The sequence below is a fragment of the Solanum verrucosum genome, unplaced genomic scaffold (genome assembly GCF_900185275.1).
Source record: "Solanum verrucosum unplaced genomic scaffold, falcon-dt-bn FXZP01000046.1, whole genome shotgun sequence".
Classification (NCBI taxonomy): domain Eukaryota; kingdom Viridiplantae; phylum Streptophyta; class Magnoliopsida; order Solanales; family Solanaceae; genus Solanum; species Solanum verrucosum.
This window is the reverse complement of record NW_026020759.1, coordinates 425,836-436,671: the sequence shown is the minus strand read 5'-3', so window position 1 is coordinate 436,671 and position 10,836 is coordinate 425,836. Positions and strand designations below refer to the sequence as shown.

General features: G+C 32.5%; 1 pseudogene; it reads right to left on the bottom strand.

The window, feature by feature from the left end:
* Positions 1 to 1,683: 1,683 nt before the first annotated feature.
* LOC125812786 (L-tryptophan--pyruvate aminotransferase 1-like) lies at positions 1,684 to 7,198 on the bottom strand (annotated as a pseudogene).
* Positions 7,199 to 10,836: the final 3,638 nt, after the last annotated feature.

Sequence of the window (10,836 nt, the reverse complement as noted above, 5' to 3'; positions counted from 1 at the left end):
TCCAAAGGTTAAAATTTCACAAATTTTCAACCCCCAATTATCAATAAAGACTCTGAATATGAAACCTACAACTCTCTTAGACCAATTTCCATATTCCCATATTGAGACACTTGAAACTACAAAATATACTAAAAAACACTTTTAATCACTTTACCCTTTAAAAACCCAAGAACTTACAATATTCACAACTTACACACAAAGTTCGAAACCAACTTTAAAAATTAATTCAGAAAAGACTTCGGGCTGATATCGGGAGAGATAAAATTATAATTTTGCAAAAGTTTCTAAAAATGACCAATCGGGTTATTACATTATCCACCACTAAAATCCATGCTCATCCTCGATCATAAAGCAAAGGAAACTACTTGGAGCCTAAATAAATTTAGGATAGGTAGCATGCATATCAGACTTTGTCTACCAGGTCGACTTACCAACTAAACATTGCATCTACTGCACCTTCACTTAAACAACATTTTTTTCCTAATCTTTTTGACTTGCCTATCTAAAATAGCTATAGGCTCATGTAATGTCCTATTTCTTATGTTTTAATTAGTAAATGACCATTTTTCCCTTCCCCATAGCGTTATCATGCTTAGTTTGTGTTGTGGGAATGGTAGGTGTGGTCTCCGATGTGATCGGATGTGTTTTTGGTGATTTTTGCCCTTTTGAGTTGAGAATTATTAGTATAGTTGACCTTGGTCAACATTTTTAATTCTGAGCATCGTTTAGAGATTCAAAATCTTCGATGAATTGATTATGCATTTGTGTTGTATGTGTTATGATGCATTCATCCTCATTTGGCATATATCATTGTTCATGAAAATATGAGAAAGTGCAGAAAAGCTTTTTATTTTAAAAAGAAAATGAGACACCTTACATTTATCATTGACCACGAGATAGGTGACAAGTTGATGAGCTTTTGAGATTGTAATATGGACTGTTAGTCCCCCTTGGGTCTTTTTCTGGAAGTTAAAGCTTGGCAAGGTGGTATACAATAGGTTCTGCGATGACCTTGATTCAACCACATCTTTTTATCATCTTATTGAATTTCATTGGCTAGATTTATTGTATTGTGTAACTTGATTTTATGTTGATATGAGTATTAACTATAGCCTTATGTGTTAACCTTATTCAAGTTGTTACACCTTAGCCTGACTATGCATGCCTTTAGTTTGTTTTTTTTTGTTATTAAGGTCATATTGTATGTGAAATAATTTATAAGGTAATAGTCTAGAAATATGTTTAGATATCTATAAAAGCACTGTTCGTAATGTTGTTATGAGAGAGTGAGGTTTCTATCTCTCTTTCATTTGTTCACACCAATGGTTTTTCTTTTTCCTTTTCTTCTATATATAAATTAATTTTAATTTTGATTCCTACGATATCTGATTAAATGCATGTAATCATTAATTACATACATTACCTAATTATCAATATATTATGTTGAGTATGTATTGTTACTTCATGTTTGATAGTAATACAATTCTAAAAGTAATTCAAATATAACATACTTTAACACACATTTCAGTTAATTGAAGAATAGACATTTCACATCTAATATCACAAAAATCAAAAGAACAATTCACTTTTTGCCAAAAATCAATGAAGTTCTATCAATAAGGAAAATTATTCTACTCTTCAACATATATAATGTCTCTAACTAATATTTCATGCATAAATGTCTTATGTTCGATTTGTAGATCCTTGAATAACCATAAGCCTCTTCAGAAAAATATTGAAGTCTTCATCTCTACTAAGCATACTTATCCTAACATTTCTTTAATCACTTCCAAATCTTCTTCCACTCCTTGTTTGAATCTTGTGTTCTTTAAGAAGCTTCTCACAATCCTCTTCTTCACCCCCATTGCAAATTAGCCATGCAAAAGTTGTTTCAAAAAAACAATATGAATTTCAAATTCGAAAGAAAGAAAACTTTTTCTAATATATATTGATAATATAGTTTAAAAAGTAAAGAAATTTCAAGTATATGAGGTTACATTATTTTTTAAATAAACTAAAATGAAAAACTTACGTTGTAATAGTTTGGTGATTACCAGGGTGTGATTCACACAAGTCTTTGGTAAAGAAGCAATACAGATGAGGGTAATTTTGGTTGACAAAAAGGTCATTGTCCATAACAACTTGTCTTAACCTCTGCCATCTGTCAATCATAAGAGACTAACTATATTCAAAGAAATTTTCCAATGTGAAATCCAAACAGCTATTAGAGACCACTTCAAGAATTTTAGCAGCTCTAAGTTGAGCTTCTTTGATACACCAATTGTACTAATCTACATGAACTTTGTCATCTTCCTTGCCACCTCTATGTCCTTTACAAGTGCCGAACTACATGCAAATAAAATTAAAATAAATGGTATATTGAAATATGTTTTAATTTTGTGATTGTGATTTCACTTGAAATTAATGTTTGAAAAACTTACCCAATTCTGGAACCAGCATGGCCAATGCATTTGGAAATAATAAAGAGCATAGCATCATGGTTGGCAGGTGAGGTAATTGCAGTATGTTGTGGCCAATATTAAGATAAATCGTAGATTAATTTCCCTTGATCTCCATTAACTACAAGCTCTCTAATAATCCCATTAGGATTACTTGGAGATGTAATCAACTCAATATAAGGTCCATATTTCTCAAAAAAAAATTGCATTTCCTGCCCATTTGTGTTGTCCTGACCTCACAAAATCAGTCACATCAGGATATACATGCAAAATGGCAAAAAATATTATTAATTGATCAAAACATGTCACTTTTAAATTTCACTTATTAAGCCACATGATGTGTTCCAAGAACTATGATTCATGTTTTGTATTTAAGGGTGAGACCTAGTGATTACTGAAGTTGATTGTGACTCCTAAAATTTTGAATTTAAAATCCAGCAAAGAAAAAAAAAGAATCTTATATTTAATGGATCTAACATGTACCAAGAACCATACCTTCAGACTTCTAATTTAATTGAGCATAGCTTATCCTTTACAATTTAAATAAAAATATATCTTATAAACGTGTACCGAATAAAAGGTGTAGCTGAAACTACACTGATTGGTTCAAGTTGATCAGATGGAGAAAGAGCATAAAGGGCAGCCTGCACAAGCTGGCCTGATCCAGTGCCAACAAGAATATAATGATCATCCACAGTTGCATTTCCAACTACATTGTGCAACTTCTTAATTTGTTCCTCTAGTTTTGACTCCAAGAACCAACACAAGCTCTTACCATAAGCAAAATAACTCAATGAATCATCACCACTGAATGTTATGTCACACTTGTGCCCCATTTTTCTCCAATATGACTCATACATTGTTGGATCACCACTACACACACAAAATTGAAATCTTAAATTAGTATTCCAACAAAGAATTGAGCATTTCAACAAATTGTAACAAAATGGAACTAATATTGAGAGAGATTTAATCAATCTCAAAAGCTAGCTAGTTCATTAGGGAAGGATTCTTTAACGACACAATGATTTGCACCGTCTGATCATTTCTAAGGTCACTCTATAAATTTTGTCCCCTTTTTATCTCAATGGTTGAATTCTTCTCTAAAAGTAAGTAGATGAATATTTTTTTCTAAATAAATTTAGTCCAAATGGCTAACCAAAAACATTATTTAAATGATCGCTTGAAAAAGGCCATTAGAGAAAAATTAACTCATTCTGACACATTACACTCCATGACATTTTGAGGGCACAAAATACAGTAGAGAGCTCAACATTGAGTAAATCAAAATTGATGATTTCATATATAAAAAAATTACTCATGAGGATAGATAAAAACAATCAACTTATAACTTATATGAAATATTCAAAGAAAAATGAATTAAAATTGTAAAAGAAAACTCACTGATCCAGAACAATTGTGGGGGAAGTGTCCCTTGTTTCATTTTCTGCAAAGGCACAAGGGAATGAAGAACACTTGACAAGACAACCATCAGTTCCACTCAACGTTTTCTCCTCTTCTTTTTTCTAATCTAAATCTTAAATCAGTCACAAATAAATCTATGGGAGAAGAAGATAGATTTGGGGTCTATATATAAGGAAGAAAACAAGTATATATATATATATATTATATATATATATATAGAAAGGAACTATTTTTGTAACGGTTGGGCTTTAAAAGGTGTACATAAAAAATAAAGAGTTATGAGTTTTATGAAGAGTTGTGACTTTAAAGAAGAATTGTGATTTTTACGAAAAGTTGTGACTTTTATGAAGAGTTGTGACATTTCTGAACAATTGTGACTTTTATGAAAAGTTGTGACTTTTTCGTTAGGTTGTGACTTTTACGAAGGGTTATGACTTTTGACTTTTCCCAAAGGGTTGTGACCTTTTCGATAAGGCACAATAAAAACTTGTTCACACTAATATTTGTTCTCTATTAATAGAGAGGTTTCCTCTTATTTTTCGACAACGAATTTTTGGACTTATTCTTCTTCTATTAAATCTAGTACTACTAGTTTTATAAGTATACTTTACTATTGTTGAGTGGTTCATTGACACCATAGTTTTAGGTACCGATGAGTGGTTCATTGACACTAGTGAGTAAGATCATTATATTATGGGAGGATATATTTCATTAACCTCGGGTACTTGAGGGAAATATTTTCTTGAAGGACACACTATGCGGGCTCAATTTTCTTCTGTGAGAAAATATATTTTTTATAATATTTCTAACATGTTTTAGATTCTATTTTCTTTGCTAGTTTTAAGTTTCTAGTTTTTAAAGTATTCTTTAGACTTTGTTGTTTCTTACCATGTTCTTCAAAGTTATTGTTATAAGTATCTTAGTAATATATGTTGAACTACAATTTTAAGGAAATTATTATATTTTTGGATTTTTTTTTGTTCTTTTGATTGAGGGAAATATATCATGGAAATAGGAGCTTGTGTTCCTATAATTTGTTTTGGATAGATTTTTTGATTGGGGCTCGACATATCGTAAACGTCGTTGTTGTGGTATTTATATGATTCTAGTATGTACAAGTAATTACATGATGAAGTAATATTAAACATGATGCTACACAGTAGTTTACTATGGTATTTGACTATAACCTTGATCAAATTAAAGATGATTAAGTTAAATAATTTGTTATTGGCTAAATTGTTTTATTCTCCATTGTGGTAAAATTGGGTAGAGAAATGCTTTTGTGTGTGTTACATCCAATAATGTAAGCATCTTTCTATTATTTTAATCCAAATAAATCGATCATGGATAAAGACCCAAGTGACGTTAAACAACAAGAAAACTGACTTGCATGACATCATTATTACTGTCAGATAGATATGATTCAATTGGAGTAAAAATTGAGTTCTATCGTTACTTTCCTTGTTTATTTCATTTTCACCTTAATAAGTTATGAGATTTATTTCATAAATGTAAGGATAGATGTTCTTTATGTAATGATCTCATAATATATTTTTATTCTGTTTGGAGACTAATTTTTTTTTTAGTTTTCCACACCATGTGATATTTGATTGTGTGTGGTTTATGGAGACTAAAATCTTGTGATTTTCTACTCCTTTTATTTGAAGATTATAAAAACTTCACCAAATATATTTGAATGTGCATTTGGTTTGAAGAATATAAAACTTCGCCAGGAATATTAAGGCTAAATGATTTAAAAATTATAAAAACTTCACGCTAACTAGTACCAATGTTGTATTTTTGGTTTCTGGAGATTAAAACCTCTTGATTTTCAACTCCATTTGAATTTGAAAATTATTTGATGCTTAGCATTAAAAGTTCATTCGGTGAAGAAAATCACATAAAACATAAAAAAAAAAAAAAATTAAAACCTTAAAATTAAAGGACACTTTAAAATTATTTTTAAAAAATAATACACATATTTTTTTTAAAATAATTAAAAGTGAAAAGATAATTAATTAATTAAAAATAGTGTAAAGTGAGAAAGAAATTAAATAAATATTTATCAAAGAAACAGATAAAAATAATTAAACATATATAAGTTTTAAAATCAATAAATATGTGTACTAACTAATTATAAAGTTACCAATCGAAAAATGACATGTGTCCAATTTGTGCTCTCATCATTTGCCTTTGAGAGATGGTGCAAACTCTCTATGACATGGCAGCATTTGTAGTGTATTTATTCCATTTTAAATTTATTTGGGGGGGGGGGGGGTAATAGGACCCTAGTAAAGACCATTGTAGAAAAATAAGTCCACTTGGCTAAGCAAAGATATATTTTAAACGATCGCGTGACAAAGGCCATTGGAGAAAAATTATCTCATTATAACATATTACACGCCATGACATTTGGAGGGCACAAAATATAATAGAGTGGTCAACATTAAGTAAATCGAAATTGTTAATTTCATATATAAAAAAATTGACTCATGAGGACAGGTGAAGACAATAAGCTTATAACTTATATGAAATATTCTAAGAAAAATGAATTAAAATTGTAAAAGTAAACTCATTGATCCAGAACATGGAATAAAGAACACTTTACAAGACAACCATTTGTTCCACTCATTTTTTTCTCTTTTTTCTAATCTAAAATCTTCAATCACTCACAAATAATCCTATGGGAAAAGAAGAAAGATTTGGGGTCTATATATAGGGAAGGAGACAAGTATATATATTTTCATATATAGAAAGTGTAATGACCCGAATCGTCATTAATTAGGAAAGAAAAAATGTCAGGGAAATTGGGTCTTAAGCCCCCTAGAGTGGGGTTAATGCTGCCAGGGCGGCGGCGCCCTAGTGGGATAAGTTGCTACCAGAGCGGGGTGGGCGAGACAGCATGTAAATAATGAGAAATCTAATTTTCTCCTTTATCTAAAAACACCAAAAAGAAGCTAGGATCACCCCAGAAAACCTCAAAGGCTGCTCTTAACTTAAGAAGGGAGGAGAAAGAGATTTCTAGCGTAAGGAGGTCGATAGCTTGCGAATTTCCAGTCAAAATCCATCATCACATCGCCCGAAAACAAGAATTGGAGCCATAATTCCGTGTAGCTTCTTGGCTCCCAGGTAGACTAGATTTTTTTAATTGAGTAGTATAAAACCACAAAGTTCTCCGAATCCTCAGTGACATTTGACTCTGTGAATTCTGGAGGATTCATTCTCAAGAACTCATGGATCCTGGATGTATCAGCCACATCCTGATGAACCACTCTTTGTTGACCGGCTTGATTGGCCACAACTTGAGTCAACATCTTTATAGCATCCTGGAACTCAACATTTCTGACTTAACCTTGAGGGGGTTGCACTTCTGGTGCATTGGGTACATCTTGATCTTAAGGATCAACATTTCTCCTTGTAGGACATCCTCGAACAACTCTTTTTGGAGGGATGAAATGAAAATATACACGCAAGCACGAATTAGAAGAAACTTTTATAGAGTTAAACTCTATCGCGCAAAAAATGGTAAGAAGAAGTGAAATGTTTTTTAAATGTTGGAACCTCCTAATTATAGATGAAGCGTTTCACACCGATAACAAGGAGTGCAAAGACATGGCTTCATACACACCCTTGGACTTTTGAACTCTGTGCTCTGATACCAAGTTTATCACACCTCGAGCCTACACCCAGGACGTGACCGACACTCAAGAACCACCGCTGGTCCCCAAGAAAATCCTTGGCATGACTCAATACTCAGTGGAAGACTTACTCACCAGCATAGGAAAGCAAATTTAGTTATTAACTCACGATATTCATTAATAAAGTAGTAACTCAAATTCTACAAAATACTCAAATAAACATAACTATTCAACTCCAAGACTTTAAACATAAACAAGGAAAATGGTAAAAAGACTCCATAACTACTACTGTTTGTTAAGCCTCTAAATAAAAGGATGGATGTCGGGAAAAGACCTAGACGAAAAAGAAAAAAACCATAATGTGATGCCCTCCAGAAAGCAAGTAGGCTCACCAAAGATATCTAGAATGCAATGGGATCAACAAAGCGTCAGTTGATGACCCTGACCACCTGTATTTGCATCATGAAAAGATGCAAGTCTAATGACATCAGTACCTTGAATATTGGAGCATTTAAGGGGAAAACTGAAACAAAAGTAAATATAGTTGAATTGATAGAAAGGGAAGACATACTCACCTTAACTCAACTAAAAACAGTATAAAAGAAATGGAAAAAGAATGTAATATATAAAACATTTATAACAGTAGATATCAACTCAATATGTATTAAAATACTATAAATAAACTCTTTACTCTTATTTGGGAGATTCTCTAATCGACAACCATCACTATGACCTTCGTGATCCACACTGCCAAAACTGTCATATACCTTGCCGAGGTATAGAATACCTCAACTAAGTGGATCCACTAAGCTATTCTTAAAAGCAATAAGGAATAATCTAAAAAGTATGACCCTATACCTATGTTGGCATACATGGTTTATGAGGATTTTGTGTTGTCTACACTCATCCCCATATCGGTGCTCATATGTTTTTAAAATATAAGTCTTCATCAATTTGAGATAATTACTCAAAAAATCCTCTTAAAAGAGGTGATTCTCAAGACTCCTCATAAACTCATTTAGAAATAAGTGTTTCTCTCGTTTTAAATGTAAAACTATTACACTTGGGAATACTTAGTTCCCGTTATACTCATTTGAAACATATAAGTTAACTCTCCTCATTTTCATACTTATTTACCCAGGTCTTAAATAAAATTATAAATGATTGCAAAAGATTTCTCAAAATGACTCAAAAGAACTTTCTTGAAACTTTCCTCTTAATTTTACTTGAAAGTGAAATGTGAATTTAAGATCTATGATTAGGATATAGAATATCTCAATGACTAATGAAGTCTTAGGTAGTTAGTAATAAGAAGAGAACGATGACACAAACTTAAAAGCATTGGCACGACGCGGAGGAGGATTTAATTTTTGGTCGCGAAATAAATTTTGAAATAGGGGACTCTGTATCGTCTCCACGATGCTGAGAGGGGGGTGACTATCTGAAGACTGAAATTTAAAAATGCCTCTGCGATGCGGTCCTATGCACATATTTTTGTCCGATCTTTTCTTCCTCTCCCAAAATCGATTCAATTCATACCCAATGCAATCCTATGGTCCAATTTCACGAAATTCCATAAACCCAGAACATTTTTAATGAAACCCACACAAAATCTATCAACTGACTCCACTCATTAACAAAACCTTCGCCTCAAGAACTCAAAGACCTCCATTGTCAGCTAAAACTAAAGAAACTTCTCAAGAACTCAATAAATCAACTTCAAGAATGAATTCATGGGTAAAATTTTACATGATTGGTGTGAGGGTAAACAAACAAAACACTATGAAAGTTTATATACCTCGAAAGAACTAGTTGTTGGCGATTTCCCCAAATATCTTGATGAACTCTTGAAACCTTCTCTTTTCTCCTCTTGAACCTTGCCCTAACTTTCTAGACGTTTAAGACTGAATGAAAACTGATCTCAATCAGTTTAGACCCCTATTTTGGTGAGAAAAACGTATAGGCTAAATGGGGGTAAGGAAAAGACCAAAATACCCCTTCTTAAAACTGTTGAAATGCATAAATTAGCGAGGTTGTACTCAAATGAGAATAACTCCTTCATCCGAGCTTGGAGTTTGGCAAACTCGGCGGTGCTGGAAAGAAGACTCAAAGACCTTCAATTTGATACCTCATGGGCCACCTAACTCTTTATGTGCCGAAAGTTATGGTCGTTTGAAGGTGACCAAAACTAAAAACTAACTGATGTCTAAGGTGTTACAACCCCAAAACCGTATTGTGACGTGTACATGCCACTATACGAAATTGAAAGATAAGTAGAAGTCTCATTGTATTTGTCTCTAGAATAGAACAAAGCACAAAACAAGGAACAAGAGGGTCTGTTGGGATGACAAGCTGCTGCCTCTAGATGTCTTTCGAAAGCCTCAAAAATAGAAGAAAAGCAATCGCATGGATCTGTAGAACATACACAAGCATAGAAGCAAGGAGGGAGTACCAAAAAATACAATACTCATCAAGAAACCTACTAAAAAAAGTAAAATTAAGCTAGAATGAGTACTTCTTTCATCCAACTGAACTTCCTCAAACTACAACCTGCACAGAATCAGTCAAACCGAACAGTTTTAAAATACACAAATCACAAGGCTTAATAATTGCAATTTAACGGTCAAAGTTCAACAATCAACAAGTACCAAGTAAACCATTTTCCTTTGGCACAATATCACTTTCCAGAAACATTTTCCTTCGATACAATATCACTAGACGGAACCATTTTCCTTCGGTTTAATATAATATCGCTTGTCAGAACGATTATTCTTCGGCATAATCATCACATGTCTCATCACGGTGCACAACAATCGATGCAAATGAGTGATTTTACACCATAAGAAAGAGATAACAAATCAAGTAATTCAAGTGTACAACCATGCAATCAAGGCTTTTCATCAATCAATACAAAATGAACGGAAGTACAAGATTCTACAAGTTTTATAGGGCTTAGAAAATCACTTGCCTCAATTCAATCAAAAGTCAATCCAAGACTCGAGTCTTCCCTTTCTGAACAATGTACTATGCCACACAATCTAGTTCAATCAAGTTATCACAATAAGTTTCTAGAAATAACAACACCCAAATAATATATTTTAAAAAGGGAAAAAGGGTCGAAAATACCCCTTAATTTTGATTTATTAGTTGATTACACCCCTACAGTTAAAACAAAGTTATATATACCCTCGTCGTCATTAATTTCACCATTTATACCCTCATTTGACAGAAATCCTCAAATTGACTCAAATTAACCCGAATATTAAAAAAAGGCCCATTTCCCATTTTAAACCCAATGCCCCATAGTATAACCC